Raw genomic sequence first — 11,074 nt, 5'->3', positions numbered from 1 at the left:
GAGCAAGGAGTAGATTCTTGTGTATACAAAAATAAGGGAATATATTATATCAAGACATTGTACATTACCTTTTACAAAATTGGTGCCCTAAGAGAATGGACAACTCATAGTGAAGGGTACTAAAGATGAAGTTTGGATTGCACACACTGAAAGATGAAAAAATATATAAATAAAATTATGAAGGAATATATCTAAAGTGTTTAAATCAAGATGAAGCTAAGGAAGTGTTGGAACAATACCATGATAAATATGGCACTGGACATGGGTTGGCTGAATCTAAAACTTGCTAGATTATAAGACCAAGATACTATTGGTCCATGCTTTTCAAGGATGCCTAGGAACATATTTTCTCATGTCATGTTTGCCAAAATATTGTTAGAAAAGAAAGGAACCCAACCATGCCATTACAACCTATATTCAAAGTATGCCTTTTGCAAAGTGGGGGTTGGACTTCATTGGACCTATTAACCACCATCTTCTATAGGTTACATGTTCATCTTAATGACCACCAATTATTGCAAAATGTAGACAGAGATAGAAATATTTTGAATTGTACCTCTCAATTGGTCTCCAATTTCCTTGAGGAACACATCATCACCAGCTTTAGGATGCCCTTTTTTCTGGTATGTGATAATGGATCCTCTTTTTCATAAATATTTCTTACACAATGGGTAGTAGATAATCAAGTAATTTTAAAATTCTCTTCTAACTATTATCTACAAGGTAATGGAGCTGCCGAGTCTACAAATAAAAACTTGATTATTTTCATAAAATTCTTTCTCAATGACCAAAGCGATTGGCACACACAATTGAAATTTTTTTTTTTGACTAATAGGGTCAAAGTAAAAAATTCTCTAGGTACATTTCCCCATTTTTTGGTCTATGGTCAAGAGCCAATACTTCCTAGGAATCTAAAAATTCTTATGTTAAAATTTATGAAGGGGTACATTGAAAATGGTGATATGGTTCAAATCAAGTTAATGAATCTATTGGAATTAGACAAAAGGAGAATGACTGTATTAGAAAATATATAAAAAACATTAAGATATTATCAAACACTAGTTTGACAAGAAAGCCACAATCAAAGCCTTTAAGATCTTAGACCTTGTCCTCATGTGGGATAATGCCAAAGAAAAACTAGGTAGCCACACCAAGTTTAAACTCTTTTGTGTTGGCCCTTACCAAATCACTTAAATTTTAGGGGACAATACTTTTATGTTATAATTTCTTGATGGGGAATGGGTTGCTTTACCTATTAATGAACAATTCCTCAAACATTATTTTGAAGCCTAATTAAAAAAAAAAATTCAAGTCTTTTAATCTTGGAGTCTTTTGAGTCATGGAGACATCATGTGTTCTTGAGACTGCTCTTGGTAAGTGAAACACTCCAAGTTGGTCTTGACTTTTGGAAGAGGTATGTTGTTGAATAATTTTTTTTTTTGTGTGAAAATTTGTTGGTAGGTGTCATCTATAGGTGAGGAAAGTTTCAGCCACTAGCTTGGATTCTAAAAAAATTGTTCTCGACACTTTCACATGTTTAAAAATGATTATCCAAGTTTCCCTCAACCTGGGTAGGTAGTAGCTAAAGGTAGCTTGAAACTATCTAGTTTGAGAAGAGGTTTTCCCTAGGTGTCATTTGAGTCTCCTAGAGTTTCTTAAATAGACACACAAAAGTCTTGAAGCTAATGAATGTCTAAACTAGAGAATGCCAACCACATGGTCTAATCATTGTCAAGGTCCATAAAAAAATGAAATAAAAAGGAAATAAATAGTGATGTGAATAAATATAAATACAATGTTAGTTACAAAAAAGAAACAAAAGGATCAAGTGAGAATAGCACAACATAACCACTAACTCACCAAATAGACAAACTTCAAGGAAGAATCAAGAGGAAATACAGAGCTCCACAAATTTATCAATCAAATCACAAAAATTCAAAATAGTGAGTAAATAATGACTCACTAAGAGCCCCTCAATTTTTTTTTTAACATTTGGCCAAACAATGATGGAAATTCATTTCATGAGGAATTTTGAAACATTTGTTGATTAGAAGAGAATTGGTTCCATATTTTTATACATTTGTGGTGGTTGGAACTTGGGTGTCAAAGGAATTAACACACTAAAGGAATTAACACATTGGATGTGAAAGTAAAACTTATGGGTTATTGGCTGAGATTATCAATAGGCTATTGTAACATTTGAAAATAGGATGCAACTTGACACAATTTTTAGATTGCTTGCTAATAACTAAATTCCTTTGATATTTCTCACTATTTTTGGGGCTATTTTTTGTGGTTCCTCAAAATTCACCCTATTTTTTGAGTCTTGACCTAAAAAATGGGGACCCTTATTTTTTAGGTCATGGGAATTTATTTTCTAGAATAGGGTGCCTTATGAGATGCCTCATGGAGAAGGGGTACCATGGTCTAGGTCTAGTATTTGGCAATAGAAAATGTCCAAATTCAATGGTAAAATATTTAGTCTATATGCCAAAAATGTAGAGTGTGCATCTTATGCACTTGTGCACCTATGCAAGGTATGAGAATCCTAGCTACCTCCACCACTACATAAATGTAGAGGTGCACACTTATGCAAATTATGCACTTGTGCATGTCACATAGGTGTGAAACTCCCTACTATGTACCAAATGCACCTTTAAATATAATGATAGGGCCCCATAGCTAGTCATCATCCCCTAGAGTTGTGGGCTTGCACACCTCTAGACATCTGTAGCCTCTGCGACCTTTGCACCTCCTAGCCTACACATGTATTAAGTCTACCACTATATAGTTGTACACCCTATGCACCTACACAAGTGCAAAAGGTATGTATTCCCCTACCTCCCTCATTCAAGTAAATTAGCTCACACTTTGCTAACTACATGCCAATGTGCACCTTGCATAGGTGTGTAACATGTACACATCCCTTGTTCAAACAACCATAGCCATTTTGTGTGCAATGTGCACTTTACACACCTAGATAGGTGCATAAGTGTGCATTGTGCACTAGTTTGCAATGTGCACCAGTGCACAACTCTTAGTTTTTTCACCTTTTTGGCTAGTTGGTAGAAGTTTTTTGGCTTTTTTCCCCTTCTTTTTGAGTAATCTAAATTATTCCCATTTTATAAATACATAGCTTATTGACATCATTATTTATTGTGTAGATAACCATGGCCTCCAATTCATCTTCAATAGTGAAAACAATGATCTCTACTAACCTAATGAATTTCAAGTTTAAGGGGGTAGAACAAAAATTTAGATTGATTGGAATGAATTGATGGTACTTTACAACAAGCCTCATGAGATATTATAGATAATCTAAACCCTTATAGAGTGTGGGCATATTACTTTAGTGTCACACCGGGTCTTGGTACAATACTTGGAGTTGATCATAACTCTGGTGCAAAACTATGTCCCATACGAGAAGGTTGTTAAGAGTGTCATAGGAGAAATCATCTTTGACATAAGACCAAAAAACATAGAAGGGTATTTCATCTTCCACCTGTGGATAAATACTATGACATATCCTATGTGAGTGTAGACAAGTGGTACCAAGATAGAAGGAGGCAAATGATATAGTTCAAAAGAAATATCTGATCACTCAAACATCACACAAGAAGCTTGGTAAAGTCGACATGACTAGGGGCTACATGATTGTTGTTATCAATTATTACATAGTGCTTCTGAATAGAGTGATGGGTCTTCCAACGACTAGCCATCTAGAAACTTAGATGATACATTTTATTGAGATAATTAGAACTAAGGCCAATAAGATTGACTCAGGCACTATCATCAATGAATCTCTACATGAGCATCTAACATTAGTCTAGAATTATCCTCATTTTTATATGACTTCATATGTAGTGTACCTATTGGCTAGAAGGGCCACATATCTAGGAGTCACCAATCAAGGAAGTATAGAGGAAAGAAACACATGGCCATATGTTGTGTATCCTTGGTGCAAAAAGAACTTCAATAGGAAAGCTCATATTATAAAATATTCAATGATGCCTTCATCTTCATAGTAATATAGCTCATTGAAGGAGATTATGTGAAAAAGGCTATCAGTAGAGGTGACATCAAAGGTAATAAAAGCAAGAAAATATTTTACTCACCACACCTTCACCTATATCTAACTGGCTAATACCTTACTATGCCTAAACAAGCTACCATGTTATCTCTCAAATAGATTTATCTTACTAGAGATTACTTGAAAATTGAGTTTAGTATATGACAAGTTTTGGGATAAGTGTAGAAAGACATGGGTATGGTCTATCATCATTAGGCCCTATGAAGTGAATCAAAAGGAAGACATTCATACTTTTGATGTAGAATGGGAAAAGTATCCCCTATAGGAGTAATCAAAGGCTTGCCCCTATCTTGACAACATAGATATGTTTAAGAATGTTGGAGGAAGGGAGTTTATTCTTGATTCATCCATCAAAGATCATTATATTAACTATCTTGATGATTATAAGGTCCTAATTAAGGACTATATAGGATGGATTTGACACTGGCTAAAAAAGGTCTTGAACCTACATATATCCAATTAAGTGTGGAATAAGGATACCCCCAATGTCCTAGATCCCACTTATAATAAGGATAAGATATTTGAGCACTTGATAATGAATATTGAGATTACTAGGGAAGAGAATGATGACATTCAACACAAATCCAAACATGTCATCAAGATGACAAGAGATGGGGTACACATGCCTTTCCCCTTGGACTCATTACCTAATGTACTAACTCTCAAGGTTCCAACTAGGACTAAGAAGGGAAAGGGAACCAAGGTCACTATTCCTATACATGGAAAAGTCTCCTATGAGGCCTGAGATAATGGACATGCATAATAGAGATGTGGCCTATGTCTAAAGAGAGGAAAAGGTGAAAAGAAAAAAGAAGTGAAAGCTTATGGTAGGAGAAGAAGAATCATAGCTGGAAGAGCTTTGAGCTCAAGCATAAGCCCCTATCACTTCTAAAGAAAAGTGGAATGAAGACGTTAATTACTAGAGTGAAGAGGAGATGATTGAAGAAGAAAGCACTACTTCACCGTAAATCTTCAAGACTATAATAAAAGATGTTGAGGAAGGGGAATAAGACAAGCTATAATTTTCCCCCTTGAATAGGCAGATACATTCAACTAAGACAATTGAAGAGGAGAGGAGGAGGAGCCTAATACAGACACCCCTGACTATACAAGACCAACCTATCTAGATCGAGGAGTCTACCAATTAGGAGAAGGAAGGATGGGCTAAGTCCACACTAGGGGATGGGTTGGATGAGTTTTATTTATCTAGATTTGACTTCATCCCATGAAAAATAACTTGGAGGAACATGAAATAAAGGATACACCAAACAAGGATCCATAAGGAGATGACTCAAACATAATTCCTCCATTTCCATAGGTTCTGGTAGAAGTACCTCCTCCACTTCTAGGAAGGCTAGAAACACTGCTTCTACCTCCACCAAAGAAGGATACAATTCCAATACCTTCTCTCATACCTCAAGAACAAAGTTAGGTTACAAAAAAGGGAGAGGTACATATAGCTCAAGAAGAGAAGACTCTCACAATTGAGGAAGCTCCCATAATAGGATAGGTAGCTCCTAAAAAATTAAATGCCCCTCAAATAATGAACCATCCTCCTTCTCTTTCAAAAAATATCATGACCATGTAAGTAGTAGATGATCCAAGAGTGGAGTAGACTCCAAAGAGGAGAATAGAGAGAGTGCAAGGAAAAGAATCAATGAAAAATCTGTCACCTAGTCAATTCATGTCTCCACTAGGGAACCACTCCAAAATGGCTAACATGGGTAGTAGAGACTTGTAAGAGGATGTGAATTATACCCAAAAAAGAAGAATGACAATTCTCACATATGTCAAGCAACCAAAAATACCTCATTTGGAAGATCCTCAAAAGTTAGATTTTATTATGAGGGATAGGAGGGATAATTTGGTGGTTCTATAGGACCTAGAAAATGAGCTAATATCTAACATACTATGAGAAAATCACAAAATCAATAATCATATGTTAACACCCTCTAGTCTACCATGAAAGCCAAACTAATAGCAAGGAAGAAAAATAATATTAAAACTCCCTCTTTCATTTGTAGCTCCCATGTCCTTCTTTCTTCTCCAAATGATGTAGCTCCAAAATTGCCTATAGTGCACACAATATTGAAGCAAAAACCTATAGTGATGATAATTCTATGAGAATACTTGAAGTTTTGATTTTAGTGTGAGAGATGAAGCAAAAAAAATCAAAGACTAGGGACTCAAGAACTCAAGAATTAGGGACAGGAAATGAGAGGACAAATGCTCATTTTGTAATCAACACATAAAGTAAGAGCATTGGATTTGTCACCTTGGATATGTGACTTGGCAAGAGATTCCTTTGAGAATCCATGAAACATATGACACAAGATGCCAAGTGTAGGATTTTATGATGCTTGGAAGTCAAACTTGGCTAAAGAGGGAAAAGAATCTATGACACATCATATGACACCTCAAACCCACTTAAAGCCAAGAATCTATGACAATGGAAGCCAAATATGGATGTGCGTAAGAGAATAAGAATATATCAAGTATGACATATCTTAGCCAAGTGTTAAAGGAGAATCCACGAGGTGTCATACCCAAGTGTCATGATGATGTCAATATTTTGTAGAATATTTGAATTAACAATCTTTTATTCCACAAAATAGAAATTAGTAAAAATGGAATTAATGACGAAAAATGTGACTTAGGAAATTAAGAATTTAGATGGTTTGTGGATAATGAATCAATTAATTAATAAAATTAATTGATTGAGAAGGTTAGTTAAAAAGAATAATTAATAAGAATGATAGGATTAAATTATGGGTTATTTAATCCTATAGAGAAAATTAGTAAATGATTGGCCAAAATTGATTAAATAAGTGCGACAATATAATTTGATGAAAATGTGATGATGATGGAGATTGACTAGGATGATGATAGGTAGACCAAAGCCATGGTAAAATTGATTGATTGATTGAAACTGATAACATGCCAAGGACACATGACATGAATTAAAGATACGTAACATTTAACTGATACCATAAATGCTATAGGATCAAGATTGATCGATAGGGTTGATCATTAAAATATTGATGGATGCAATAAATATTATTAAATGGTTGATAATGCCATGATCCAACATTGAAAGCCTCAAAAACTTTAAAGATCAGATGATGTGAATGATAGTTTGACCTAGCGCTGAGAGCCATGACAATACTAAGGTCAAATTGATAAGATTTGAGAGATTGATAGGTTTCCAAGGTGCTGAAAGACACAAAAATGCCTAGGATTAGACAAATGATGATTGATTTATGATGTTTGATATGTTTTGTGATGATTTAGATGATTTTGGGTAATTTTGAGTTGATTTGAAATGATTTTGAGTTGATATGATATGATTTTGAGTTGATCTAAAGTGGTTGCGAGTTGATTTGATATGATTTATGAAATGATGTTGAAATGGTTCCAAAATGTTGTGAAATTTATGTGAAAGAGGATATGAATGATGATAGACATTATTGAGATACAATGAAGTTTTTCAAAAGATCATAATTAGTGGAATGAGAAAATGGGATGAATTAGTATGAAGAAGTGATGTCGATCTAGGGGCTCGAGAGTATTTTCAAGGGTTACCACTCAAGGCAGTGAAAAAATAATGAAAATGATATCTCAAATTTTTCACAATGAAGATATGAATCCAACACAACTGATGGTTCAAAAACTAAAGTTGAAATGCAAAAATTATGGCCTCTGAGAGTAGTTCTGAGCATCCTACTACCCCAAGTGTGCCCAAAACTCAACCAAGTGTACCTAGTGCACACTTGGTAAGCACAAGTGCACCATGATAGTACCAAGTGTGCCATGAAAGTACCAAGTGCATCCATGGTGCACTTGGGAAGTCCAAGTGTGTTAGAAAGTGCAGAATGTGCCCTAGAAGGCTTTGGGGGCCAAAAATAGCCCGACTAGACTTGGAATGACTTGAAACTTTGTGTGAGTGTCCAAAATGGTGGAAAGAGGTGAGAATATGAGTGAAATCAGTCAACCATGGTCACATTTGGTCAACTTGGTCAAAACAAGATCAAACTGAAGCTGGACTAGGTGGAAAGCCCTAGAAGGTTGACAAATAGTGTAGGATGATGCTGGAATGTAGGAATGCAAGATGAAGATGATTTGGTGTATCAAAAAAAATGATCATGGTGATGAATGAAGATACAAATGAAAAAAGACAAAAGAGATGAGATCAGGACCAATCAGAATGAGGTGAAGACTTTTTCTCTCAAAAGGTGTGCTATATGCAAAATGGAGCTTTTTTTTGATGAAACCATAGATGTGAACCATTTTTGAGCATCTACATTTTGCCCCTCTTTGATACAATGTGATTTAGAGCATCATGTCAAAGAATAATGATGAGAAGGTTATAACAATATGCCCCAGTAAGAATGATATATATGGGTGCCCCCTCAAGAAATTGACTGAGATATGCATATGATAGGTCAATTTGTCGATAATGAGATGCAAGGTAGTAGATGAAGAAGACACAAAAGATAGAGGAGATGAGATGAGGAATAGTTAGTATGATGGAAAGAATTTTACTTCTTTAAATTTCACTATATGTCAAATGGAGCTTTATTTTGATATGGCAAATGGATTGCGATGGATCATGGCATACAGGGCCAGAGCATAAATGCAAACCTTTTGCATAAACAAGCATGATGCAGATAGAAAATGATCTTGTCCTTCCTAAGGCATGTGTACATGCCCCAAAATCTAAAAGGTACATTGTAATAGATAGAAAATAAAAGATGACCATGAACCATCCCAACCACTCTCATAGATCAGATTATATCATCGAGTGGCATAGGAACATGATTGAATGAAAAAACAAAGCAAAAATAAATAACTCACTAAACAACATGAACCAATAGATATTATTTTCCATTATTACTTTCTTATTAATGTTTTAGGTGTTTAGGTAGTGTTTGACATGTTGATGATGTGATAGCTCTGATTGTTGGTTCAGTTGATAGGTTCACAGTGACATGTTGGATTGACTATTAGTTCACATTGCTTAGATAGTGTGATGTCATAGAAGTGTAGTGCTTTGAGTTTTGGTCTATGAAAAGTGCAAGTGTTTATGCAAAAGGGGTGATTATGTACAAGGTTTATTACAAATTTTTGATGGGTTTTGTGATTTTTAGGGTTTTTGGGGATATTTGATGTTTTTGTGTGACTGGTTTCTTCGAGACATTTTTTGATTTTTAATGATTTTTTTCAAGATGTTTTATGATTTTTATGGAATTTTTCAGGACATTTTATGATTTTTAGTGCTTTTTTTAGGACAATTTATGAATTTTAAGGATTTTTTAAGGATCATATTTGAATTTTTAGGGTTTTTTTCAGGATCATATTTAAATTTTTAGGATCGTAATTGAATTTTTAGGATTTTTTCAAGATCATATTTGAATTTTTAGGATTTTTTTAGGATCACAAAAGCATATACAAGTGTTAGCTCCAATCCATTATGTGATAAGTCCAATGGATAAATAGTGCTTAGGGATATGCCTCCAGTTCAAATTCAAACTCATGCACCATGTAGGTAATATGCCCCTAGACAAGATACAAACTATGTATAAAGGCCAATGGGAGAGTATGTACAGACTGGTGATGCATTAGGTAAGATAACAATGGATATTAACTAGTTTGTGAGCCATCGTCAAGGAGCCAAGTATGTCTTGCAATACATGGATATGATCAGGGAATGATAAAAAGAGGGGGAAAAAAACTAGATGGAATCCCAATAAATGGAGGAGCAATAACTGATTACACATGACGCCTATTTGCCAAGTTTTCATTTGTGGACAAATTTTTTCTCTTAACTCAAATTTTCATGCCAAGATACCTACTTGCTAGGTTTTCATCAAGGCATCCAATTATTCAGGACTTTTTTTCACATTTTTTTTTCTTTTTTCAAGACTTTATTGCTATTTTTTGATATTTTTTCAAGACTTTTAGATGGAATCATGAATTTTGTTAATGAATAATGAGAAGATATCTATTGTTGGTGCTACTAGATGATAATCTCTAGATCCATTACTAACTATAACTATGCAAGATTCATTCCAAGTCTGTAGCTAAAATCAAACCACTAGAAAGGCCTCCAGATATACCATCGTGTACCATATGTAAGATAGTGTTTGTCTCTTGTGAATCAAGGCATATAAGGATAATTGGGTCAACAAATAGGTCATGTGGGATGTCACTGATGATGATGTGCTTAAAGGTTTGTTGGGTAGAAGGTTGATTTTGGGTGATGGATAGATTAGGTAGTAGGATTGGGGGATGAACTATTGGATATAAGGATGGATTGGGAGGATTGAGACCAATGACCTTCCACATGAATGCTGATCAACAAAACTCAAAAAGGCTTCGTGACATGTTGAACACTAGAACACTGATATTCATGGCATCATATTTTTCATCTTGTATCCTTAGGAGTTTCTTAGTTTTTGAGTTTTGATGGTCTAATATCACCTTTTGGTTTTCACCAAGAGACCTAATTTTGTCAATTTTTTTCTCTTTTTGCTTTGCAAATTTACATTTGGAAGATGGAATTAACTCCCCAAAATATGCCAATGTGTTCTCTTGAGGAGAAGCTACTTCTTTATGATCACCAATTTTAATGCCTTCATAGATTTCAAAGTTTGTTGCAAGAGCGCCATCATTTTTGAATTGATCAAAAATTGCTGGTCCATGTTGGTCCCAATCCAATAGTTCAGGATAACTTGAGGGGATATCATCATCAATGTTGAATGGGCTTTGGTCAAAGGTATGGATATGGGCATTAGATTCCATTGTGTCATTGGAGTCATGCTTAGAAGCTAAAGGATTGTTGGTTTAAGGTGGGATATGCTTAGATGCCTTTTCATCATTCAAAAAATCCATAGTCTTACACATAGGTACCATAGTACTAGGAGAACCTATTCGTAATGGTTTAAATCCAAGCCCCAAACTAGGAGGTTGTCTTGTTGTAGTGAT

This window comes from Cupressus sempervirens, chromosome 3 (assembly GCF_028749045.1).
Source record: "Cupressus sempervirens isolate cs-2001-9-10 chromosome 3, ASM2874904v1, whole genome shotgun sequence".
Lineage (NCBI taxonomy): Eukaryota > Viridiplantae > Streptophyta > Pinopsida > Cupressales > Cupressaceae > Cupressus > Cupressus sempervirens.
Note: the sequence above shows the minus strand (reverse complement) of the source record.